The sequence below is a fragment of the Oncorhynchus nerka genome, linkage group LG2 (assembly GCF_034236695.1).
Source record: "Oncorhynchus nerka isolate Pitt River linkage group LG2, Oner_Uvic_2.0, whole genome shotgun sequence".
NCBI lineage: Eukaryota > Metazoa > Chordata > Actinopteri > Salmoniformes > Salmonidae > Oncorhynchus > Oncorhynchus nerka.
This window is the reverse complement of record NC_088397.1, coordinates 50,931,796-50,959,278: the sequence shown is the minus strand read 5'-3', so window position 1 is coordinate 50,959,278 and position 27,483 is coordinate 50,931,796. Positions and strand designations below refer to the sequence as shown.

Below are 27,483 nucleotides of genomic sequence, written 5' to 3'. Positions count from 1 at the left end.
AGTGCTAATTATTGTCCTCATGACTTCAAGAGTGTGCTTTACCACCAATTGTGGTTTTTCTCTTCTAACAACCAGAATACAATCTATTGTTGTGTGGAGAATCAGGGAACTGCTGCCTTGTTGAACATACTGCAGTTTCCAGAAATCACCAGTAGGCGGAGTAATATCACACTACTAGACTAGACTCCACTACTGAATAAGTGTAAGGCAGTTGTCTACATTTGTCCTTTTGTTCTAGCCCACAGTGTTAGTGCTGGGCTGAAACAAAAGCCTGCACATCCTGTTGCGCTCCAGAACAGGCGTTGGAGATCCCTGATCTAGTGTAGCCTTTTACACCCATACCTGTATAGGGGTCGAATATAGCATTGATAAATGCCTAAATTGGAATACAGTAGCTATACAGTAACATACTTAACATGACAGCAGACCTCAGGCTCTTGATTTTATTAATTTATTGCCACCGGGGCCTGCCAGTGTAACTGCTAAACAGCTTGCTGACTTTAAACTGTACTGCATGATTGTAGCGGGTTAACTAATGTGTTAGCTACTAGAATTATGTTGACTATGACATTAGCTAATATGGTAACAACGATTTAGGCTGTGTGTAGCAGTTGTGATATGAATGTTTGGCTCTGAAAGGCTTTTTCGCCTGGTCACAGACAGCTGATGTGTTGTGCACTGCAGTGCACAAGCGAAGGGAAAAGGTTAGAGGAAGGGAGCATGTAGATGTGAGAAGGAATTATATAATGAGCAAAGGGATGATGCTGTTTGTATGTGGCTGCTATGAAAGTGAATCGTGTTTGCGTGTGATCAGGGACGTATTAATTCTACCGATTGTGTTGAAAAACGTTTCTTAAAACGGAAGCAAACCGAACGAAACGGGAATCAACATACATGAATTTGTCCAATAGAAACTCTTGTTTGCAACGGTTGGACTAGTGATTACACCCTAGGTCAGCTAGATGCAGGCAAGAGTGTGCAAGGCGTTACTGAATGTGTCACTGTCACCTTGATTACTCCAATTTCTCTCTCGACCTTTGCACCTACATTGTAAACTTTAATTAAAAAGCTAGGTTGTAGCAACCTCATGATGGGTACAGGGAAAATTGGAGCGTAATGTAGTAGCCTAAACCTATGGATGTTACATTGAGCTGGGTGAATGGAATATGAATGACAGTAGCCTAAACCTATGGATGCTACATTGAGCTGGGTGAATGGAATATGAATGACAGTCATCCGATATGCTGTAATAGAAATAAGGCTCATACATTTATTTTTCTTAAACCGCACCGACCACCACTGGATAAGATAGTGTAAAAAAATGAATTTGAACAATTTATCTGCACCATATGTTTGTTAGCTAGCTAGCCAGACAGTTTTAGAGGAATGATTTGATACATTTTTCAAATTCACTGCCAATATTCCATTAAAACAATGCAGACAAGAAAACAGCTTTCCAATAAAACAAATGCACACACACACACACACACACACACACAGCCTTCGGAAAGTATTCAGACCCCTTTACTTTTTCCATATTGTTATGTTACAGCCTTATTCTAAAATGGATGAAATAAAACCATTTCATCAGCAATTTACACACAATACACCCCATGACAAAGCAAAAACAGGATTTTAGAAATGTTTGCAAATGTATTAAAAAACAAAAATACCTTATTTACATACAGTACCAGTCAAACGTTTGGACCCACCTACTCATTCAAGGGTTTTTCTTTATTTGTACTATTTTATAAATTTAGAATAACAGAGAAGACATCAACACTATGAAAAAACCCCACATGGAATCATGTATTAACCAAAAATGTGTTCAATCAAAATATACTTTAGATTTTAGATTCTTCAAAGTAGCCACCCTTTGCCTTGATGACAGCTTAGCACACTCTTTGCATTCTCTCAACCAGCTTCACCTGGAATGCTTTTCCAACAGTCTTGAAGGAGTTCTCACATATACTGAGCACTTGTTGGCTGCTTTTTCTTCACTCTGCGGTCCAACTCATCCAAAATCATCTCAATTGGGTTGCGGTCAGGTGATTGTGGAGGGCAGGTCATCTGATGCAACACTCCATCACTCTACTTCTTGGTCAAATAGCCCTTACACAGCCTGGAGATGTGTTTTGGGTCATTGTCCTGTTGAAAAACAAATGATAGTCCCACGAAGCGCAAACCAGATGGGATAGCGTATCGCTGCAGAATGCTGTGGTAGCCATGCTGGTTAAGTTTGCCTTGAACTCTAAATTAATCAGACAGTGTCACCATTAAAGCACCCCCACATCATCACTCCTCCTCCTCCTCCATGCTTCACGATGTGAACCACACATCTGTTCACCTACTCTGCATCTCACAAAGACACAACGGTTGGAACCAAAAACCTCACATTTGCACTCATCAGACCAAAGGACAGAATTCCACTGGTGTAATGTCCATTGCTTGTGTTTCTTGGCCCAAACAAGTCTCTTCTTATTATTCGTTTAGTAGTGGTTTCTTTGCAGCAAATCAATCATGAAGGCCTGATCCAAGCAGTCTCCTCTGAACAGCTGATGTTAAGATGTGTCTATTACTTTGGGCTGCAATCTGAGGTGTAGTTAACTCTAATGAACTTATCCTCTGCAGCAGAGGTAACTGTGCCAGTGTTCATAAGAGCCAGTTTCATCATAGAGCTGGATGGTTCTTGCATCTGCACTTGAAGACAATTTCAAAGTTCTTGAAATGTCCAGAGTTGACTGACCTTCATGTCTTAAAGTAATGATGGACTGTAATTTCACTTTGCTTATTTGAGCTGTTCTTGCCATAATATGGACTTGGTCTTTTACCAAATAGGGCTATCTTCTGTATACCACCCCTACCTTGTCACAACACAACTGATTGGCTCAAACATATTAAGAAGGAAAGAAAATGAACTTTTAACAAGGCACACCTCTTAATTGAAATGCATTCCAGGTGACTACCTCATGAAGCTGGTTTAGAGAATGCCAAGAGTGTGCATAGCTGTCATCAAGGCAAATGGTGGCTACTTTGAAGAATCTCAAATATAAAATATATTTTTGTTTAACACCTTCTTGGTTACTGCATGATTCCATGTGTTATTTCATAGTTTTTTCATAGTTTAAATGTCTTCACTATTATTCTACAATGTAGAACTTTTGAATGAGTAGGTGTTAACAAAATTGAGCTCAGGTGCATCATGTTTCCATTGATCATCCTTGAGCTGTTTCTACAACTTGATTGGAGTCCATCGGTTGTAAATTCAGTTGATTGGACATGATTTGTGAAGGCACACACCTGTCTATATAAGTTCCCACAGTTAACAGTGCATGTCAGGGCATAAACCAAGCCATGGGGTCGAAGGAATTGTCTGTAGAGTTCCAAGACAGCATTGTGTCGAGGCACAGATCTGGGGAAGGGTACCAAAACATTTCTGCAGCATTGAAGGTCCCCAAGAACACAGTGGCCTCCATCATTCTTAAATGGAAGAGGTTTGGAACCACCAAGACTCTTCCTAAAGCTGGCCGCCCAGCCAAACTGAGCAATCGGGAGAGAAGGGCCTTGGTCAGGGAGGTGACCAAGAACCCGATGGCCACTCTGACAGAGCTCTAGAGTTCCTCGGTGGAGATGGGAGAAGCTTCCAGAAGGACAACCATCTCTGCAGCACTCGACGGTAGCCAGACGGTAGCCACTCTCAGTAAAAAGGCACATGACAAGCCACTTGGAGTTTGCCAAATTGCACCTAAAAGACTCTCAGACCATGAGAAACAAGATTCTCTGGTCTGATGAAACCAAGATAGAACTCTTTGGCCTGAATGCCAAGTGTCACGTTGGGAGGAAACCTGGCAACATCCCTAGGGTTAAGCATGGTGGTGGCAGCATCATGCTGTGGGGATGTTTTTCATCAGGAGGGACTGGGAGACGAGTCAGGATCGAATCAAAGATAAACGGAGCAAAGTACAGAGATACTTTCTAAAGGCACTGTGTATGTACAGTGGGGAGTACAAGTATTTGATACACTGCCGATTTGACAGGTTTTCCTACTTACAAAGCATGTAGAGGTCTGTAATTTTTATCATAGGTACACTTCAACTGTGAGAGACGGAATCTAAAACAAAAATCCAGAAAAATCACATTGTATGATTGTTAAGTAATTAATTTGCATGACATAAGTATTTGATCACCTACCAACCAGTAAGAATTCCGGCTCTCACAGACCTGTTAGTTTTTCTTTAAGAAGCCCTCCTGTTCTCCACTCATTACCTGTATTAACTGCACCTGTTTGAACTTGTTACCTGTATAAAAGACATCTGTCCACACCCTCAATCAAACAGACTCCAACCTCTCCACAATAGCAAATACCAGAGAGCTTTGTAAGGACATCAGGGATAAAATTGTAGACCTGCACAAAGCTGGGATGGGCTACAGGACAATAGGCAAGCAGCTTTGTGAGAAGGCAACAACTGTTGGGGCAATTATTAGAAAATGGAAGAAGATCAAGATGACGGTCAATCACCCTCGGTCTGGAGCTCCATGCAAGATCTCACCTCTCGGGGCATCAATGATCATGAGGAAGGTGAGGGATCAGCCCAGAACTACACGGCAGGACCTGGTCAATGACCTGAAGAGAGCTGGGACCACAGTCTCAAAGAAAACCATTAGTAACACACTACGCCGTCATGGATTAAAATCCTGCAACGCACGCAAGGTTCCCCTGCTCAAGCCAGCGCATGTCCAGGCCCGTCTGAAGTTTGCCAATGACCATCTGGATGATCCAGAGGAGGAATGGGAGAAGGTCATGTGGTCTGATGAGACAAAAATAGAGCTTTTTGGTCTAAACTCCACTCGCCATGTTTGGAGGAAGTAGAAGGATGAGTACAACCCCAAGAACACCATCCCAACCGTGAAGCATGGAGGTGGAAACCTCATTCTTTGGATGCTTTTTTGCAAAGGGGACAGGATGACTGCACCGTATTGAGGGGAGGATGGATGGGGCCATGTATCGCGAGATCTTGGCCAACAACCTCCTTCCCTCAGTAAGAGCATTGAAGATGGGTCGTGGCTGGGTCTTCCAGCATGACAACGACCTGAAACACACAGCCAGGGCAACTAAGGAGTGGCTCCGTAAGAAGCATCTCAATGTTCTGGAGTGGCCTAGCCAGTCTCCAGACCTGAACACAATAGAAAATCTTTGGAGGGAGCTGAAAGTCCGCATTGCCCAGCGACAGCCCCGAAACCTGAAGGATCTGGAGAAGGTCTGTATGGAAGAGTGGGCCAAAATCCCTGCTGCAGTGTGTGCAAACCTGGTCAAGAACTACAGGAAACGTATGATCTCTGTAATTGCAAACAAGGGTTTCTGTACCAAATAATAAGTTATGCTTTTCTGATGTATCAAATACTTATGTCATGCAATAAAATGCAAATGAATTACTTAAAAATCATACAATGTGATTTTCTGGATTTTTGTTGAAGTGTACCTATGATAAAAATAACAGACCTCTACATGCTTTGTAAGTAGGAAAACCTGCAACATCGGCAGTTTATCAAATACTTGTTCTCCCCACTGTATGTATATTTTAGAGGCTATTTAAAAACAGAACATTTGTAAAAACCTGTCAATTGTATTTAGAATTATATAACAATTTTTGGTTGACAATAATTCTTCCACAATTTTTGATATTCACATCCCTTTTATTTTCCCGCATAAGTAACATCTGGATTATTGCTCTACTGCCTTTAATTCCAATTAGACTGGTTTGGATTTCTCCCTGACCAATATGGCTGCCATTTTCACCCCATTCTGGAACTTTGAGGATTGATGACCCAGCCCCTCTAGTAATTTAATAGGATCTCTATGGTACTAAGTAGCAGCAACAAACCCAAAGCATTAGCAAAACATGTCAGTTGGTTGCATAGTGTATCGTCGTCACCAGCCTGAATCTAATCCAATCTGGAGCCAGTCAGTCTACATCTGTAAAGCACAGAATTAGCTTCCAAACTAGACGGTTATTTCTCAAGATCTATTTTTAATTGACGGATGATGACAATCATTGACCCTGTTTTTCTTTAAGACAAAGTGCACAGTTGGATCCCTGGTCATGAACAGATGCTGGGACCTACCAGAAGGAGCAAAGAGGGGTATCATAACATGTCAGGCAATGTGATTGCAATGGTTTAGTGACCTCCAAATAGAATTTAATTCACTTTTCACAGCTTGTCAGACAAGCTCAGAATAAGTATCATGCGACACAAATACCCCTGTGACACCACCTCCGTTGCTGCCAGTGTCTCCCTTGACTCCTGTGAAAAGGACACGCCATCATGAGGCCTCTGACAGTGACCCGAGTCACTGCCCTGATGACAGACAGCTTCATTAACAATGGTGTGTTATGTGAAAAGTTGTTTGAAAGTTACCCGGTTTGATGAACTAGTAGATTAATTAACCAGCCAAGCAAGTAGTAGAGACATTTCGGTTGTGAAGTGCATTATCAAAAAGCTTTGTTCTTTCTTGATAACAAAATGCAATTCACCACTTGGCTGTCTATTGTATCACTCTGTCACAGGCCCTGCTAGTCAACACCACCTCATAAGTTGAGGAAGTATATTGTTTATGAGGACTCCTTGTTGCAGTTGTTTGAGAGATGCCCAGTTTGCAGCTGAACATGCAACATAGAGAAGACCAGCTGTGAGGATTCCTATAAAAGGAACAGGGAGGACACTTGAATCAGGTTGGTGACATTTGACCTGGTCAAAGGTCAAAACCATTTAGAGTTTTTTCCCAATTCACCTTCATAACTTAGCCTGGTGGAACCAGCCTGATCGCTGTGTTGACCATTCTATTTCACTGATCTACACTGCGATGGCCATCAATGGGGCTCTTGCAAAGACCTTGTCAGATATCACCTATCCTAACTGCCATTGGTAATTGATGTTCACAAATGCATCTATGGAGCCAGCACTTGGAGACTTGCAAGATGTGATGGAGTCTGACCGACACAGGCTTGATACTGCCGTCTCTGAATGGAGAGACCTGGCACTCTGCATTAAAATCTTAATACACACAACTTTTACTTGTATCGTCTTTTTTTGAATTATTGAATTGAATGCTATCATTCAATAGTTGGTGGGAGAAACTCTGTGTATTCTGCCATAGGATCAGGGAACTCCTGTTGTATACGGGACACCACAAAGGAAGGTATGACCACTGACATGTTTGCTAAGGTAGCCCCATTACCACCAGACAAAATGCCAATAGGCGCAGTAACTGACTTGCCTAGTTAAATAAAGGTTAATAAAAAAAATGTACTACATTTTAAAGTTATCAAAAACACTTAGTTTAAAATATCTACATAAACTCAGCAATTGCATTCTCATATTACTCTGGAGGCTACTAACCTATTCAAAGCGTCCTCTGGCATCTCACCATGCATCTGCCTGTAGTTATTGAACACAGCCTGCAAGAGGTTTGTTTGTTGTAATTGAGTGTGGCGAAACAGCTGCGGGCAAGGTTCTGACACCCCTTATCAAACCACACCCCCAAGCCAACTCACATGGCCGCCAGCATGGCCGCCAACAAAAAAAACGAGGCCAAATCAGTGGATGATTTTTTTTCCTTTTAAGGAGTACACAATAGTCTTGAGTGTTACCTGACAATTATTCACATAGCGTTTTCATCTGACTAGCGAGTGCTTTGAGGAGACTATTACACACCTCAGGCGTGCTCTGGCTCTGGTACTGCGGGAGCGGATGTCTGTTTCAATTTAGATACCTCTCAGTCCAATTCCATAACTTATCAGTATTAATAGGCTTGGGTCTATAGGGAACACAATGAGGGCATGACATTGCTGCCGTGATCATCAAGCATCTGTGTCCCCTAGCTAATTTCATTAGGATGGCAATTACCACATACTGTAAGCGCTCCGTTAATTGTCTAAAAGAGGATGGCCTCCCACAGCAGCAGACATACAACTTCAGCACAGGGCAACAGCTGCTGACACACAGCTACAGCTGACGGGCCACAGCCCCATTCCACATACAGAGCTACAGCTGACAGGCAGGCAGGCTAGGACACGAACACGTACAGTACAGTACGGTTGAGGCAAGGACAGCATGGTGGACAGTGTTGGCATTCCCTTTCCTCTCAGAGATGACGCCCATGCCATGTCTTCAGAGTGACAGGGACAGTGCCATGGCTATACATGGAAAGTATCCTGACTGCTGCCTCTGTTCTGAAGCAGAGCAGGTGTCTAATCTGTTCCAGACCATGATATCCCGATGGGAACATTTTGTCATAAATCAAATATGAGTGGATTAAAGCACTTCAAATAATCAAGTCTAGCAGTTATGCATAAGTGATCACTTGATTACTATGCTACATGTCTCGTACGTTGTAGTGTTTACCAAATTAAATAAAGTCTAATAACTTACTCTCCCCCTGTGCTCCAATAAGCTCTCTCTATTCAGAATGGTTGCTATTAAGCGCACATTCTGCATTCAATCAACCAGGGATGAAACTATAGATTCTGAGAAGGATTTGTATTTTCTTTCCCAGTATGTCTGTGACTGAGAGGTCCCCATTATGTGTTTAAGGACAGTTCTCAGTGCATATGTTTAATACACACACAAGACTCAATAATACCCCATTAAAGTCATGTGATTAAGCTCCAGTTGGTGAATGAGAGAGAGAGAAAAGCTTTTTGTGTGTGGTGGGGCGGTACAGTCAAGCCTTGCTTTGTGCAGCCTGGCAAGGGGTGGAGGAAAGGGAGTGGGGTCAGGGGGTCAGTACTGCCAACACCGCCCCATTGAGATGTCTGTTATGACCAGGGATTTGGGACCTGGTTCTCTGCTTTCCAGGACACTGCTCTGAGGCCTACTGGAGGCCTGTGACAAACCCTGTGTGCATAACCCAGATGCCTCTGAGCTGAGGGGGTGGGACACAGGCCATGGTGTCAGCCGCACACTGTCTGCCCTCATCAAATAAGCCCCCGGCCCCAAGGGATTGTGGGTGCTTCTGAGATTTGCAAAGGCAGAGGCTGTTAGAGAGAGGAAAAATTAACTGGAGTTGCAGGGTTTTAATATGATATGTAAGAGATGGAGGTCATGAATGGCTGATCTCTGTGGGGGTCCTAAGAGACAGACAAAGACAGGGAGAGAGTAAAGAAGCGAGAGAGAGAGAGAGAGGAGAGAGAGAGAGACAGAAAGACAGATAATGGTTCATATAACATGTATGCTGATATCTCATACTTGATTGTCTAACTCCTCTGACATACTGTATTTGTTTAGGAAGTGACTTTATTCTATAAAATGACATGAGTGTCATGCTATGCCTGGTCAACAAAACATCCCTGTTCAGTCATGTTGTAAAATACGTTTTTCTTGTCTCGTTTTATTCAACACAATAGCAAAATGCCTGTTTTTATTTATAGCCATGTTCAGCAATGACATAGTCCTTGTTCTGTAAATATAGATGAATTACCACCATCATGCATCCAATTTCCACAGTAATGTGAATGGTGTCCAGAGGAAGGTCTGTAGGGACCCAGTGAAAAGGTTATTCTGAATGCTAAACTAGGGCTGTGGCGGTCATGAAGCTTTGTCCGCCTGTGATTGTCAAGCAAATGACTGCCGGTCTCACGGTAATTGACCATTAATTAACATAAACACATTTAGCATCTCCTGGCTTTCACGCATAGCCTACAAGCCACTGATGCAGACCTTTGGAACATCTACATTTTAACAAGTATAATAAATCCACTTAATATATCCTACACAATACATTCATAATTTATTTTAAACATGATATGAAGAAAATGTAGTATATTTCATAGCATACTCTTGTTCTTATGTTAGGCCCCGATCTGGCTATGCCATATGGCTGTGGGCTGCACTAGTTCATTTAGCAGACACGATTTGCTTAGAAGTCTGTGGCATTATTGTATAGTATGAAGAATACAATTTAACATAGCTGAATAAAATAGGATGTTTTCTCCGAACAATTTCTGGGGGAGTGCGCACATTCTGTGTTGAGCGGTTAACAAAGAAACATATTCTCAATTTCTAGTTATTTATGCAAATTTAATTGTGATACAAATGTTGGGCTATATGTTTAGATGTTTTATACAATCTAAGGCTGCATGATGTGACTCTAATGATGATTTGAAAAAAAGTTGAAAGCCATGAGCTCTGCTTTGTTTCTTGCACAGGCTGCACACACTTCATCAGTCTCTCATTCACAATTTGACAAGCACTTGATAATGCCTTGAATTTCCCGGTGGCATCCACCTAGTGTGGCCGTAATGCCCCATAAAAAAAATCTATACATTTTGCTGACAGCGGCCGTTGTTGATATAATAATTATAATTCCCTTCTCCCAGCTGCATGTTCCCGAAGTACCTATCACTCGCATAGCTCTCTCAGATATCGTAATTGTTATTAGCCAATGCCGACACGTGATCAGGTTCTCCTCACAGGCATCTATCTCAGCTCTTGAAGTAGCCTAGAAGTAAAAGACAGACCCATCAAGGATGCAACTGCGCGCATCCTTCTTATCGAATTCCAAGGCGCGTATTTAAGATGTTAGAACGGTCCATATTAGGCTATTTCTTCGCATTATGAGCGCAGAAATGCACACACGGTAGTAGGCTATGCGCGAATATTCTAAAATGCAATTAATTTGCAGGAAAACGCCATTCTCAAAAGTGACCACAAATGCCACTATGCATGTAATGCTTTATTATAAAGGTACATTTTAATGGTGAAAATTATCTTCCCCAAACTTGAAACTCACTTGCCAATTATGTATGCCAGTTAGGCTCTACACCGGTTGTAAAGCAGATTAACATGCTTAATTTTAAGAAGTTGTTTGGCCACTTTAGTTGTGATAAAAACCTTATCAAAACATATAGGCCTATGGGCTAGGCTACATGAGTTGAGGGACTATGATCTGAAAAGGTCGCAAAAAAGGCATGCGCTGTTTCTTGCCTTACTGCATAAAAGCTGGGCATCATTCACAAGTGACAGGCTAATATTGTCACCCATCAGACTATTCTTGGTTTAATCTTGTCTTTACATATAATATATGTGTGAAATTTGTTTTGATTTAGAATGGACCATTTTCATGCACGTGTCTCAGAACATGTCATTCACTTAAATAGCGAATGGAGGACGCTTTTCCCGTGGTTAATTTTCATGCCAGCCAGGTAGACTATACTCCTGTTGTAAAGTGAAGCAATGTGTTTAATATTAGGAATGTTGAGAAATAAATATAGTAGGCCTAGCCTATAGAAAGCTGATGGGATACTCCTCTTTTTAATAGCCATCAAAACGTTGTTTTCTCACGCAATTGCATAGCCTATAGAAATGTTGCACAACATAAGCTTGTGGACTCATAAAATGTTTGATTTGATTTTCGATTACATTTGCATTGATGTCAGAATGATTAGAGGGACAAGAGTGCTGAATACCAGGTAGTTAGCAAGTTTGGTAGGCTACTAATGACCATCAGCAGCATCAGAGCTTGAAGAAGCCTAGTTACCGTGACTAAACAGTCACATGGAATTTGACTGTGGTCATGACTCGTGACTACCGGTGTGGCGGTAATACGGTCACAGCCCTATGCTAAACCAACTGTCAAGTACGCAGACACACACAGTAGAAATATGGTATTGTCAATGCTACAAATCAATGCTTCAAAGAGCTAAATAACCATCACACGTAATACGTACATCTCTCCAGTTAAACTCAACCCCATCATATCACTTACTGACTTATTTGATACACTGCTCTTTCTTGTCCTTGTACAAAGATATCATCGATTAGAGAGCGTTTGCCAGGTGATAACTACTATAACTATTAGATATTGTAATGAGACTATCAAACAATCCTCTAACTAAATAATCAGATCAATTACACAGCTTTATCAGGGCAGCAAAACATGCATAGGGAAGCAAAACATGCTTTGGGAATACAGACAGAGTGACAATGAAAACCTCAGACTGTGAATACTCAGAGTGTGGATTTCATAGACAAAACCGTCCCTGAGGTATTATGGGAAAAAAACGCTAGCGGATACACAGCAGTCAATTTGGATTAGTCACCATTGGTCCATTGCAGCAAACCACCAATGTGACAGAGGACCTCTCAATCTGTCACAGTGTGAACACTTATCCCAGGGTCTGTCTAGTCCACTTCGGCGGGGAACTGAGCTTTTGGAGAATCGTGGTTCGGCATGGAGGGGTGCTGGGGTTCATAAGTGCTGAGCGTAGTAGCAGACTACTTCTGATACTCTACAATCCCTGGAAAGGATTTATAACTCACCGTCTCATATGTACACACAAGCACAACATATACAGCAAGACATTTGATTCCATACTGCTTACAGTTAAGCATAGGTGGTTTGTAGTGTCAAAAGTGCCAACGGGTAAAGCGGTCTGTTTTGACTTTGTTACAGCAGGCTACAACAATGATCTTGACAAACTTATCCCTGAAGGGTAGCATATCTTTCAAACATAAACAAGGTCACCACCCTGCACCCTTATACACAACCTCCCTCCCCTGTCTCTGCATTCTCCCTCAGGGGTGAATGTTACTTAACCATTGTGTGGATGCCACCGGTTGCCACCCTCTTATGGGAGGGTGGTGAGATTGTCTCTACTGCATGATTCCGAGGCATCCAGCTTTAGAACCAAGCCCACTGCATTAGGTTTTCTCAATGTCCAGTCAAGGTATACAAGCTAGATCTGCTTAGGCTTTTATAAAGCTAGCCAGCTTCTGTTAGCATCACATTCCAGGTCAGGCTTTATCCTTACTACAACGGCGGATATTGCTCTTCCGCCTGCTGCTAAGTCAGGCAGGCCAATTGTCTGGGAGAAGAAAATCCCATTGCAAAATAATGCATTTTAACCTATTCATTGATGGAATACCATATGATGGAAATACATTAGACTGGCCATGCTTATCGGTCTATAGGTTATTTGCATCATTTTGTGGAATTAAATTTGCGATTGTGTACAGTATGTTAGTTATGCATCTTATGTATCACACGCTTACAGCATACAGAGACTTTGAGCGGGAAATCTGCTACAGCATCTCAAACAGCAGATGCATAGGCAACAGAAGGCAGGCTTCATCAGCGATGAAGCTCCATCTCTCTGGTTTTGTTTTCGCTACTACATGTCACTTTGTCCCCACCTGTGATTATTGTTTTTGTTATGGTGTTTGATGGTGGGAAAAGGGGGTACTAAGACAAGTCGCCCATGGGCATACACTACCCGTAGGTAAACTTAGTTTAAAACACTAGTTAGAACTGGGCGGACCACCCACTGTATTTTTGGTTAGTTAGCTGTATTGAAGTAGGCTAGTCTAATTTAGGGGTGTTTTCGGACATTTGTTTATTTCCTTGGGTCCAACTCAGCCCATTTTCTTGCCCCCCTTTACCGTGTGTTTAGAAATAAACCCTGAGTGTTTGACAGTAACTTAGTTGTTATCTGTGATTTTCATTCTCACTGTTACTTTGTCACTATTACACCTTGCATGAGTTATGTTACGTGTCTCGATACCCCCCTCCTAGACTGCCGGGCCAAATGGATTAGTAACACTGACCAATAGAATAGGTCAACTTTTCTACTATTTGTATTTTATTTATTTAACGAGGCAAGTCAGTTAACCTCTAAGGGATCTGTGTCTCTATACAGGGACGGTTTTTGCTAATGTGCGCTAATGTGACTAGAATGACGTAACAGCCAACTTTCCAGGACATATGCATGTCTTATATGTGCAGAAAGCTTAAATTCTTGTTAATCTAACTGTACGGTCCAGTTTACAGTATCTATTACCATGAAGGAATACCATGCTATTGTTTGAGGAGAGCGCACAACAACTACTTATCAAGGCAACTGGTTTGATACATTCACCTTTGAAGGTAAATAATGTACTTATATTCAGTAATCTTGCTCTGATTTGTCATCCTGAGGGTCCCAGAGATAAAATGTAGCATAGTTTTGTTTGATAAAATGAATGTTTATATTCAAATGTAGGAACTGGGTTCTGCAGTTTGAACCGCTGCTGTTTTTGGTTTTAAATATGCTTAAGTATCAAAAGTAAATGTAGTTGCTAAAATATACTTAATATAAGGAATTTATTTATTTGTACTTTTGCTTTTTATACTTAAGTAAACCAGACAGCACAATTAATTTTTTTATTTACAGATAGCCAGGGTCACGCAACACTCAGACATCTTAACAACAAAGCATTTGTGTTTAGTGAGTCCTCCAGATCAGAGGCAGTAGGGATGACTAGGGGATGTTCTCTTGATAAGTGTGCAAATTGGACCATTTTCTGTCGTGCTGGGAATTCAAAATGTAACAAGTACTTTTGGGTGTCAGGGAAAATGTATGGAGTAAAAAGTACATTTTAAATTAGTACTTCAGGCATTAGACAAGCTATTTAGGAATGTAGTGAAGTAAATGTTGTCAAAAATATAAATAGTAAAGTACAGATAGTATTTTTACTTAAGTACTTTACACCACTGTCTGTAGCATTGAATTGTCTAGAAAGTGACCAAGCCTGTTTGAACCATACACTACAGTGTGGAGCCACCCATAACAGTATCAAAAGACAGTATACCATTGAATAACTCTCTATATTGTCTATCACAATGTATCCGTGTGTCTTTATATCAATCACAGTGTTCCTTTTGTAACAGGCCCGTATTCCCATATAGCTGTCTTCCTGTAGCAGTGATCAGGACTCTCATTGTATTGAATGGATCAGCAGGGTGCAGGTCCATGGGACAGGTATTCCCCTGTCCTCTCTGCAGCAGTGAGGGTGGCTGACTGCTTGCTACTGGCTACCTGCTTAGTAGCTTGCTTCTGTGAATGTGAAGAGGTGGGGAGGGACAGCAGTGTGGAGGGGGAAAGGACAGGTGGCCTCTACTGGGGGAGGGAGGGGGTCTCACAGAACACAACATTGAGGCAGGGCTCATCCAAGCGTGGGATATACACATTGTCTTCCATCTGCCAAACGGCACAGAAATTACTCCTAAAATCAACAACATATACACATTTCATGATCAGTACAGTCTTCCAATATGAGCAAACAGAGTATACGCTTGTCCAAGGAGAGGCAATCTCGCAAACACAAAACAATAAGAATAAAGAGTACACTTCAGGCATTAGACAAGCTATTGAGGATATATCACTCAATATATCACAGGTTCAGAGGGCTCTGTAGCTCACTAGCCATGTCTTTACCAAGCAAACCCCTCCAGCAGTAGCCATGCGAAACACTCACATGGGGATTTAACCACTGAGCAGTATTGATCACTCTGGTTTCAAGGCTTTGGGGTATGTCTGCTCCCTGAACACATCTGCCTCCGTGAACATCTCTATTGCTGCTACAGTGAGAGAATAATAGCTGCTCAGGTCTCTCCATCCATATCCATCCCCCCAATCAGCACAGAGTTCTCTCAGTGGTCATTATCATTCAGGCCCTCAAACCTCCTAAATGAGCACTCCAGCTCATCTCTCGTGTGTGTGTGTGTGTGGTGTGTGTGATTTAGTGAGAGTAATAAAAAAAGGGAGACACACACAGAGACATGGTAATTACAGGAAGGATCATCGACAGCTCCCCCCAGTTTGCAGGCAAAGCAGCAGGATACTGAAGCATCCGCAGACAGACAGAGCAAGGGCCAGGGATGGGGTCTGCTTTGTTGGTATTCTCAGTTCCCAAGCCTCAGCATAATTGAGTGCTGGTCTGCAACACTGAGAATGAGACAAACAATAACAAAAGGATGGTGCTTTCTACACTGTGGTGCGGCTAATGTTGGCTCTTCTCAAGGGAATTATTACCCTACAGCCTCTGGCCTTCCTCAGTGCACAGCCAATGCCAGTGGTACCACTGGGGAAGAGGTTTGTCTATAGCTCAGGCTCCATCTTACTCCTGTTAAAAGCCTACCTATACACCACAATACCCACTGAGAGGTGGAAGGTGACCAAATGTACACGCAGCATGGTTTCTCAAAGCAACAAAGTTCATTCTTAGAGCTCCCCATAAATAGACATATAAAAGATAGGTCAATAACAAGCTATTTTCCATTTTGTGTACGAATGGGGCCATACCCAAAGACTGAGTATCTGGATTCTTGGAATTGTGACATTACCTGCATTATTCCCATGAGACAGGGGCACTTAATGTGAAGTGCCTCAGTCAATGTCCACTGACACAAATGGGTAATCTATAAATCCATCCTTATATCCATCCTCTAAATTATGTATAAGGAAATGCATGTGCTCTGGGAATTTTGGGTGGAATTTGTCCACAAACTGGCAATCCTCTCTCTTCCTTAAATAGATTGCTTGTTGGCTTAATGCATTCTCTTTCATCTAAATGATATGGGCCCTGCCTCCCAAAGGACTTCCCTGCCAGCTGAGGAGCCCCTTTCAGGCCGAATCCCTGTGCTTTCTACTCTGCATCGCACTGAACACCAAAGCATGAAATGTTTCACAGTAGGGGATTCAAACCTTCCACTCACGTAAGAGGATGAGTACAGTCACTCAAACCATAACGGAAAAAAATCGAACAGGACAAAGAAGCACATTTGCTTCCTACATGTCTGCTAAATCAAACAAAAGCATTATGTTTATGTGTTTCAAAAGACTGTGCCTAAATTGACAAAGGGCCTAGAGGTCGACCGATTATGATTTTTTTCAACGCCAATAACGATTTATTGGAGGACCCCAAAAAAAAGCCGATACCGATTTAATCAGACTTTTTAAAATATTTTTTATTTATTTGTAATAATGACAATTACAACCATACTGAATGAACACTTATTTTAACTTAATATAATACATCAAAATCAATTTACCCTCAAATAAATAATGCAAAAACAAAGTGTTGGAGAAGAAAGTAAAGTGCAATATGTGCCGTGTAAGAAAGCTAACGTTTAAGTTCCTTGCTCAGAACATGAGAGCATATGAAAGCTGGTGGTTCCTTTTAACATGAGTCTTCAATATTCCCAGGTAAGAAGTTTTAGGTTGTAGTTATTATAGGAATTATAGGACTATTTCTCTCTATACCATTTGTATTTCATTAACCTTTGACTATTGGATGTTCTTATAGGCACTTTAGTATTGCCAGTGCAACAGTATAGCTTCCGTCCCTCTCCTCGCTCCTACCTGGGCTCGAACCAGGAACACAACAACAACAGCCACCCTCGAAGCAGTGTTACCCATACAGAGCAAGGGAAACAACCACTCCAAGTCTCAGAGCGAGTGATGTTTGAAACGCTATTAGCGTGCACCCCGCTAACTAGCTAGCCATTTCACATCGGTTACACCAGCCTAATCTCGGGAGTTGATAGGCTTGAAGTCATAAACAGCTGCTGGCAAACGCACGAAAGTGCTGTTTGAATGAATGCTTACGAGCCTGCTGCTGCCTACCATCGCTCAAGTCAGACTGCTCTATCAAATCATAGACTTAGTTATAACATGATAACACACAGAAATACGAGCCTTAGGTCATTAATATGGTCGAACCCGGAAACAAGACGTTTATTCTTTCAGTGAAATACGGAACCGTTCCATATTTTATCTAACCAGTGGCATCCATAAGTCTAATTATTGCTGTTACATTGCACAACCTTCAATGTTATGTCATAACTACGTACCTTTCTGGCAAATTAGGTGACCCAAACTGTTGCATATACACTGACTCTGCATGCCATGCAAGAGAAGTGACACAATTTCACCTGGTTAATATTGCCTGCTAACCTGAATTTCTTTTAGCTAAATGTGCTGGTTTAAAAATATATACTTCTGTGTATTGATTTTAAGAAAGGTATTGATGTTTATTGTTAGGTACACATTGGAGCAACGATCTGCACCGCATCGATTATATGCAACGCAGGACACGCTAGATAACTACACATGGTTGATGATATTACTAGTTTAACTAGTGATTATGATTGATTGATTATTTTTTATAAGATAAGTTTAATGCTAGCTAGCAACTTACCTTGGCTCACTGCATTCGCGTAACAGGCAGTCTCCTCGTGGAGTGCAATGTAATCAGGTGGTTAGAGCATTGGACTAGTTAACTGTAAGGTTGCAAGATTGAATCCCCCGAGCTGACAAGGTAAACATGTCGTTCTGCCCCTGAACGAGGCAGTTAACCCACCGTTCCTAGGCCGTCATTGAAAATAAGAAGTGTTCTTAACTGACTTGCCTAGTTAAATAAAAAGGTGTAAAAAAATATATATTTTAATCGGCCAAATCGGTCTCCAAAAATACCGATTACCGATTGTTATGAAAACTTGAAATTGGCCCTAATTAATCGGCCATTCCGATTAATCGGTCGACCTCTAAAAGGGACATTTCAGAATGTCCATGGTTTAGTACATGAAAATAAGTTAGTCTATTTGTTATACACAGGATGTCCTGTGAAAGGACAAAAGCAGACGTAAAACAAGGAAAAGGTCCAGAGAGAACCAACCACACAGGCAGTATAACAGCCAACAAGAGAGTCCTGTTGACAGTGTTAACCATGTTTGTGACAGTTCCCTTCCTTGAGAGACTGGGAGCACAGAGGGTATTAAGTGCAAATCATTTGATGTTTTTCTTTTTGCATTGTATGTATATTTCACAGTAATTTCACCCCCTTGTCTCTTGCATTATCTCTGGCATAAAACAAACAATGAACCCTGCCAAACTCTTAATTGGAATTATTTACTGCAACTCTTTAACTCAGCTTTCCTTTCTGGACAACCCTGCCATCTACAGTGGGAGGGGCTTTGAATTGATTTCCACTGCTAAGCCTAAAGATTACAGTTGACCCACAAACAGGCATTGACCAGCACTGCTTTGGGGCATGAACTTACATTAGGCACTACCATAATCAAGTTGAGTAGCCACATTAGTATGCCTATTCATTAAAGCAAGCATACTGAACTGGAGAAAATATTTGAAATTCTACATAAGTTCATAACTTTGAGAAGAGAGAGGACATTAACTTATTGCATTAGTCTTTTTTTCTCCCTATTTTGTATTTTTGTCGTAATCTGTAGTCAGTAAAGGGTTCAGAGTATTGCCTGTAGACTAGAATGCCCTGTTCGGAAAATCTATTCAACAGGACCTGCTCACTCTGTCAGATTACATGATTTGTACAAACCTGCATGACCACAGTATCGAATAACTACCAATCTTCCTGTTCAATGTGCATGAAAAACGTTCAAATGATAGGTGCGTGGGAAAAAACAGAAAATGCCAGCGACCAAATCTTAAGACAAAAGAAAGGATTGGTCTAAAGGTGAGAAATCACACTATTCCCAGGACCAGGTTTCTACATGTGTTGCCTCTGATGGCTAAACAGTTACGTCTAGACAGAAAAGGTATGTTTCTACTGTTTACACTCTGAAAGGCTAGATTGTATGGATGAGTCCATTAATGTACTTTGATTGGTAAATAACTTATCTTTGCTGGCTGGGCACCAGCGATGGAATCTTCTGTGACAGTTAATAGCTTTATTGAATTGGAAGCGCTGAGCCCATTAAAAGCAACTGAACATCCTAGACTAAAGTCAACACAATTCTGTCCTGCTTTTGTACTCTACTGTAATTAATGTAATGTGTGTGTACACGTTTTACTGTACTTGTGAGTACCAGAAGTCCTTACAAGAATAGCAAACCAAGAAAAAATCTGAGAAGTGAGGACATTTTGCCAGATCTCACTTGTAAAAAGGCTTCGGGTTAGGTTCAGGGTTAGATTTAAGTCATTTAGCAGACGCTCTTATCCAGAGCGACTTACAAATTGGTGCATTCACCTTATGACCTCCAGTGGAACAGTAGTGCATCTAAATATTTTCAGGGGGAGGGGGGTGAGAGGGATTACTTTATCCTATCCTAGGTATTCCTTAAAGAGGTGGGGTTTCAGGTGTCTCCGGAAGGTGGTGATTGACTCCGCTGTCCTGGCGTCGTGAGGGAGTTTGTTCCACCATTGGGGGGCCAGAGCAGCGAACAGTTTTGACTGGGCTGAGCGGGAACTGTACTTCCTCAGTGGTAGGGAGGCGAGCAGGCCAGAGGTGGATGAACGCAGTGCCCTTGTTTGGGTGTAGGGCCTGATCAGAGCCTGGAGGTACTGAGGTGCCGTTCCCCTCACAGCTCCGTAGGCAAGCACCATGGTCTTGTAGCGGATGCGAGCTTCAACTGGAAGCCAGTGGAGGGAGCGGAGGAGCGGGGTGACGTGAGAGAACTTGGGAAGGTTGAACACCAGACGGGCTGCGGCGTTCTGGATGAGTTGTAGGGGTTTAATGGCACAGGCAGGGAGCCCAGCCAACAGCGAGTTGCAGTAATCCAGACGGGAGATGACAAGTGCCTGGATTAGGACCTGCGCCGCTTCCTGTGTGAGGCAGGGTCGTACTCTGCGGATGTTGTAGAGCATGAACCTACAGGAACGGGCCACCGCCTTGATGTTAGTTGAGAACGACAGGGTGTTGTCCAGGATCACGCCAAGGTTCTTAGCGCTCTGGGAGGAGGACACAATGGAGTTGTCAACCGTGATGGCGAGATCATGGAACGGGCAGTCCTTCCCCGGGAGGAAGAGCAGCTCCGTCTTGCCGAGGTTCAGCTTGAGGTGGTGATCCGTCATCCACACGGATATGTCTGCCAGACATGCAGAGATGCGATTCGCCACCTGGTCATCAGAAGGGGGAAAGGAGAAGATTAATTGTGTGTCGTCTGCATAGCAATGATAGGAGAGACCATGTGAGGTTATGACAGAGCCAAGTGACTTGGTGTATAGCGAGAATAGGAGAGGGCCTAGAACAGAGCCCTGGGGGACACCAGTGGTGAGAGCACGTGGTGTGGAGACGGATTCTCGCCACGCCACCTGGTAGGAGCGACCTGTCAGGTAGGACGCAATCCAAGCGTGGGCCGCGCCGGAGATGCCCAACTCGGAGAGGGTGGAGAGGAGGATCTGATGGTTCACAGTATCGAAGGCAGCCGATAGGTCTAGAAGGATGAGAGCAGAGGAGAGAGAGTTAGCTTTAGCAGTGCGGAGCGCCTCCGTGATACAGAGAAGAGCAGTCTCAGTTGAATGACTAGTCTTGAAACCTGACTGATTTGGATCAAGAAGGTCATTCTGAGAGAGATAGCGGGAGAGCTGGCCAGGACGGCACGTTCAAGAGTTTTGGAGAGAAAAGAAAGAAGGGATACTGGTCTGTAGTTGTTGACATCGGAGGGATCGAGTGTAGGTTTTTTCAGAAGGGGTGCAACTCTCGCTCTCTTGAAGACGGAAGGGACGTAGCCAGCGGTCAGGGATGAGTTGATGAGCGAGGTGAGGTAAGGGAGGAGGTCTCCGGAAATGGTCTGGAGAAGAGAGGAGGGGATAGGGTCAAGCGGGCAGGTTGTAGGGGCGGCCGGCCGTCACAAGACGCGAGATTTCATCTGGAGAGAGAGGGGAGAAAGAGGTCAGAGCACAGGGTAGGGCAGTGTGAGCAGAACCAGCGGTGTCGTTTGACTTAGCAAACGAGGATCGGATGTCGTCGACCTTCTTTTCAAAATGGTTGACGAAGTCATCTGCAGAGAGGGAGGAGGGGGAGGATTCAGGAGGGAGGAGAAGGTTGCAAAGAGCTTCCTAGGGTTAGAGGCAGATGCTTGGAATTTAGAGTGGTAGAAAGTGGCTTTAGCAGCAGAGAGAGAAGAGGAAAATGTAGAGAGGAGGGAGTGAAAGGATGTCAGGTCCGCAGGGAGGCGAGTTTTCCTCCATTTCCGCTCGGCTGCCCGGAGCCCTGTTCTGTGAGCTCGCAATGAGTCGTCGAGCCACGGAGCGGGAGGGGAGGACCGAGCCGGCCTGGAGGATAGGGGACATAGAGAGTCAAAGGATGCAGAAAGGGAGGAGAGGAGGGTTGAGGAGGCAGAATCAGGAGATAGGTTGGAGAAGGTTTGAGCAGAGGGAAGAGATGATAGGATGGAAGAGGAGAGAGTAGCGGGGGAGAGAGAGCGAAGGTTGGGACGGCGCGATACCATCCGAGTAGGGGCAGTGTGGGAAGTGTTGGATGAGAGCGAGAGGGAAAAGGATACAAGGTAGTGGTCGGAGACTTGGAGGGGAGTTGCAACGAGGTTAGTGGAAGAACAGCATCTAGTAAAGATGAGGTCGAGCGTATTTCCTGCCTTGTGAGTAGGGGGAAGGTGAGAGGGTGAGGTCAAAAGAGGAGAGGAGTGGAAAGAAGGAGGCAGAGAGGAATGAGTCAAAGGTAGGCGTGGGGAGGTTAAAGTCGCCCAGAACTGTGAGAGGTGAGCCGTCCTCAGGAAAGGAGCTTATCAAGGCATCAAGCTCATTGATGAACTCTCCGAGGGAACCTGGAGGGCGATAAATGATAAGGATGTTAAGCTTGAAAGGGCTGGTAACTGTGACAGCATGGAATTCAAAGGAGGCGATAGACAGATGGGTAAGGGGAGAAAGAGAGAATGACCACTTGGGAGAGATGAGGATCCCGGTGCCACCACCCCGCTGACCAGAAGCTCTCGGGGTGTGCGAGAACACGTGGGCAGACGAAGAGAGAGCAGTAGGAGTAGCAGTGTTGTCTGTGGTGATCCATGTTTCCGTCAGTGCCAAGAAGTCGAGGGACTGGAGGGAGACATAGGCGGAGATGAACTCTGCCTTGTTGGCCGCAGATCGGCAGTTCCAGAGGCTACCGGAGACCTGGAACTCCACGTGGGTCGTGCGCGCTGGGACCACCAGATTAGGGTGGCCGCGCCACGCGGTGTGGAGCGTTTGTATGGTCTGTGCAGAGAGGAGAGAACAGGGATAGACAGACACATAGTTGACAGGCTACACAAGAGGCTACACTAATGCAAAGGAGATTGGAATGACAAGTGGACTACACGTCACGAGTGTTCAGAGAGTTAAGCTTACGTAGCAAGAATCTTATTGACTAAAATGATTAAAATGATACAGTACTGCTGAAGTAGGCTAGCTGGCAGAGGCTGCGTTGTTGACTAAGTAGGCTAGTTGGCATTGGCTGCGTTGTTGACACTACACTAATCAAGTCGTTCCGTTGAGTGTAATAGTTTCTACTGTGCTGCTATTCGGGGCTAGCTGGCTAGCTAGCAGTGTTGATTACGTTACGTTGCGTTAAAAGAACGACAATAGCTGGCTAGCTAACCTAGGAAATCGCTCTAGACTACACAATTATCTTTGATACAAAGACGGCTATGTAGCTAGCTATGTAGCTAGCTACGATCAAACAAATCAAGCCGTTGTACTGTAATGAAATGAAATGAAAAATGTGATACTACCTGTGGAGCGAAGCGAAATGCGACCGGATTGTTGAGTGCAGAAGTTCTGTTCGGTAGACGTTGGCTAGCTGTTGGCTAGCTAGCAGAGTCTCCTATGTTAAGGACGACATAAAACTACACACTCTAAACTACACAATTATCTTGGGTACGAAGACAGCAAAGACAACTATGTAGCTAGCTAACACTACACTAATCAAGTCGTTCAGTTGAGTGTAATAGTTGTGCTGCTAATCGGTAGACGGTGGACTAGCTAACGGTGGACGTTAGCTAGCTGGCTAGCTGCAGGGCAGTGTAGACTGCGTTAGGACGACGAAATACGATAATTACGCAATTATCTATGATACAAAGACGGCTGTGTAGCTAGCTAAGAAGAAATTGCTAAGATTAGACAAATCAAACCGTTGTACTATAATGAAATGTAATGAAATGTAATACTACCTGCGGACCGAGTGCAGATGCGACCGCTCGCTCCAACCCGGAAGTCCAGATTTCAAATGAAGTTTACGGAAAATAGGATTTTGAATGGGAATCAATTGTTGGTCCCCAAAAAGTCCTCACAAGTTTAATAAGACAAAGCTCTGCGTCTGTCTCTGCGGGCCTGTGTAACACTTACTTTATGAACTGCAAATTCAATATTGACCCCTTTACAAACCAACCTCATGCTTTTTTTCAATATCACTGTAGCGACAGGCACATTAGCACTGTATAGCTTAACATGTATAGCTATTTCAACGACCATTGAATGACACCAGTGAACTGAGGTAAGCGAGTGTACTGAGCTACTGAGGTAAACTGAGGTTTGTGAATCAAACTTTGTACTGATCGGGTTGCTGTTTACAGTTAGTTGTGGCTTTACTGTACTATAAAGTTCCTACTTTGAGTAGCCTATGCGTAGCCTACAATTGCACTTTATTTCATTACAATCAAATGTGTTATGGCCTTATTTTGGTACTTGAGTCCAGAGTGACACAAGACTCGTACAGGATATCACATGCTCTCTCTCCCATTGTTGGTCTTTCCCAGGAAACAGGAAACCCAGGCAGAAGTTGTAAGTCTGTGGCTGGATGTTTGTTTGTGTCTGCCCATGTCTGTGAGCGTTGTCTGTTATGTCTTTATTGTCCCCCTGGACTCATGCTGTGCTCATAAATAACACCTTGTTGGTGCATTTCCATACAGTGTTTTACCCAAAAGGCCGGCACCCGTGTCTCACTGGGCCATGGCTTCGGTGGACCTGCTCTCTTGGGGCCAAAGTCAGGCCACTGGTACTTTTCAGATAACATTTACATAACAATGGTTAACTGTGAACTTTAACACCTTCTCACAAAGCAACTGCTTTGATCATGTAATTGATTCTGCTCTTCACAAGTCGTCACTGTCAGCCCTAGATATGGAAACACGATTTCCCTAGTATAACGTTAGGGTGTATACACTAGTGTAAAACTGGTGTTACAGTCGAAAAGCAGCATGTGTGCATGTTTACAGCATATTTACAAGAAAACAAGCATGTTTTGGTGTGGTACATCAGTCTGTCATGCAACCTGGTCTCGGAGCATTTTGTATTATTCTGTACATAAATGTATTTTAGTATTGTTACGTTTCGTATGGTTTGTATTAAGTTGTGGATATCCGTCACCCATTTCGAATGATGTGACAAATTACAATTTGTATTATCTGTTACGAATTTGCTAAACATATGTTTTGCAACTTCGTTACATATTGTATGTTTCGAATTTGAAAAACGTATATGTTACGAATTCTAGCTAGGTGGTTAACGTTAGCTAGCTGGCTAAAGTTAGCTAGACTAGGTGCTAGGTGCTAGGGTTAAGTTAATGAATTAGTTTAAAGGGTTAGAAGAAGTGTTCGCTAAAAGGGTTCAGGTTGGGGGAAGGGTTAGCTAACATGCAAAGTAGCTAAAAAGTACAAAGTAGTTGAAAAGTTGCTAATTAGCTTAAGTTGTCCCTGATGAGATTCGAACTCGCAACCTTTGAGTTGTTAGACGTTCGCGTTATACGCCCACCCTACTTTAAAAAAAAAAACTTAAGTATCCTTCCCTGTCTTAGGTAACCATAGCAAGCGTAGTGAGTCTGAGACCAGGCTTGGTCATCACCTGATGTGTATGTTCTCTTCTCAAATTGGTAGATAATGACACTATAAGCTGGGTCAATACATGACATTTTTGTACAATGTCTCAGTAATAATAATAATAATAATAATTATTATTATTATTATTATTATTATTCATATTGTAGGTTCCTAGCTTGTTTAAAATATTTAAGTATATAACATGTGCCAAGTAATGCACAACGCAACATGATAATTGAATCGAACTGAGGGAGAGAACACAGAGCAACTACCAGCTTAGGTTGGTTTATTGCTGAAGAAAAACAAAATCTCCGCGTGTAGCCTACAAAAACAGGTGAAACTATAATTTATACCATAAATAAGTTGGGCTTGGCACAAATTACCGATGTTTGCTAGCCTCATCAGTATTGATATCGATAAACGTTGCTTAAATTATCAATAAAACATTATTTGGTTCGTTTGAGAAGCAACTGGGCAGTTCCTTACCTTGTCTTTATTGTCGCCGTTATGATCGAATTGAGCTCCAGGACTCTTTGTATGAACAGAAGGTTTTTACCCGCACGGATAAAAACAAATTATTCCACCGGGTTTCTCTTCTGATGTAACCAAGTAAAACTCATAAAGGTACAATTAACCGCTGATCTTTCTCTATAGACAACTGATCTGTTGGAGCCAGGAAGCAAAGCTGCCGGTGCATATCCTTATCGCGCACAGTTCCACCCATCCACACCCCGCCTCCTCCCTCCTACCTTCAGCCAATTCACAGAACAGACGAACTTCCCACTAGCTGTGCCAGAAACGCGCTCTCCATTGCGTAAACGCACGCTCCACGCACAAGCGATGTGGCACCTGCTGAACCACCCATATCAACAAAGCTCTGCAAGCTGCTCTGGTCTGCTCTGCTCTGCATTGCATGTAACATACTGTAGCTAGCTACAGTGGTTGAAATATTGAATGATCTATTAATCATGCTGGTCATTCACATTTAGTAAACGTTGAACAAACCATCCATCCAAGCATCCATAAGTTATCAGAGAAGAACTAAGCCCACCTGATGAAACATGTTTTATCCCATCGTTTTAAAGTGTTGATGGTAGAGAGCTGAATGTGTCCTTTCCTGTGAAACCTACATTTACATGTCAAGATATTTGCAGGTGCACATCATTCAATTACACTGCCTTGTATCGAAGAGAAGATTTTCTTTGCAGATCACATAAATTTGGATTTTGGTTTCAGGGGAATATAATGACAAGATATCAGTCCTGTCCCGACCTGTGATTTCACACATGGCTGGTTATGTGGAGATGATGCTGCTGCTCTCTCACATACATTCATCTTGATCTCAGTGATAGTCTAACCAATGGGGTAATGAGTTTTCTGGAATTTGTCTGCAGAATGTCCCACTTTTATGGGCACAGATAGACCAAGAGATTGTTTTTCTCATGCAGTGAACAATGATTCATCTATTAGGTGAAAAAGTAAGCTGGTAGAATTTTAAATGATGAATTAGTAGCTTTTAACAAGCCCATTACTAAAATAGATATTGACTGAGTACTTGGTCAGTCGAATTTATTTGAATGTGCAAAATGGGTATCTTTCAACTGGCAGAATTGTGAAAGAAGTTATAAGGGGAAGGAAGGAAGTGCCAGATCATTGTGGAGTCTGAACAATGGAAAATCTCTGAAATCCACAAAAACTGCAGGACTAGGAAATGGAAAGGATTTTAAAAAACGGACTAGGTTTACTGTAAGGTACACTACATGACTAAAAGTATATGGACACCTGCTTGTCGAACATCTCATTCCAAAATAATGAGCATTAATATAGAGTTGGTCCCCCCTTTGCTGCTACACATCCTCCACTCTTGTGGGAAGGCGTTCCACGAATATACGCACAATGCTGTGGCGACTTGCTTCCATTCAGCCACAAGAGCATTAATGAGGTCGGGCACTGATGCTGGGCGATTAGACCTGTTTTGCAGTCGGTGTTCCAATTAATCTCGAAGTTGTTCGATAGGGTTGAGGTCAGGGCTCTGTGCAGGCCAGTCAAGTTCTACCACACCCATCTCGGCCATGGAAACCCATTTCATGAAGCCCCCGCCAAACAGT

At 42.9% G+C, this 27,483-nt stretch overlaps 1 protein-coding gene across 4 annotated transcripts in view; it reads right to left on the bottom strand.

Moving 5' to 3' along the window:
* LOC115137158 (FERM domain-containing protein 4B-like) overlaps positions 1 to 26,034 on the bottom strand; it is a 69,566-nt gene extending 43,532 nt beyond the window's left edge. For 2 of the 4 annotated variants that reach the window (XM_029673293.2, XM_065027757.1), the window contains exon 1: positions 25,862 to 26,030. The gene's annotated coding sequence lies outside the window, so the exon portion shown is untranslated. Of the gene's footprint in view, positions 1 to 25,861 lie in introns of all 4 variants that reach the window. The other 2 variants (XM_065027764.1, XM_065027773.1) reach the window with 2 other exon arrangements.
* Between the last annotated feature and the right edge of the window lie 1,449 nt (positions 26,035 to 27,483).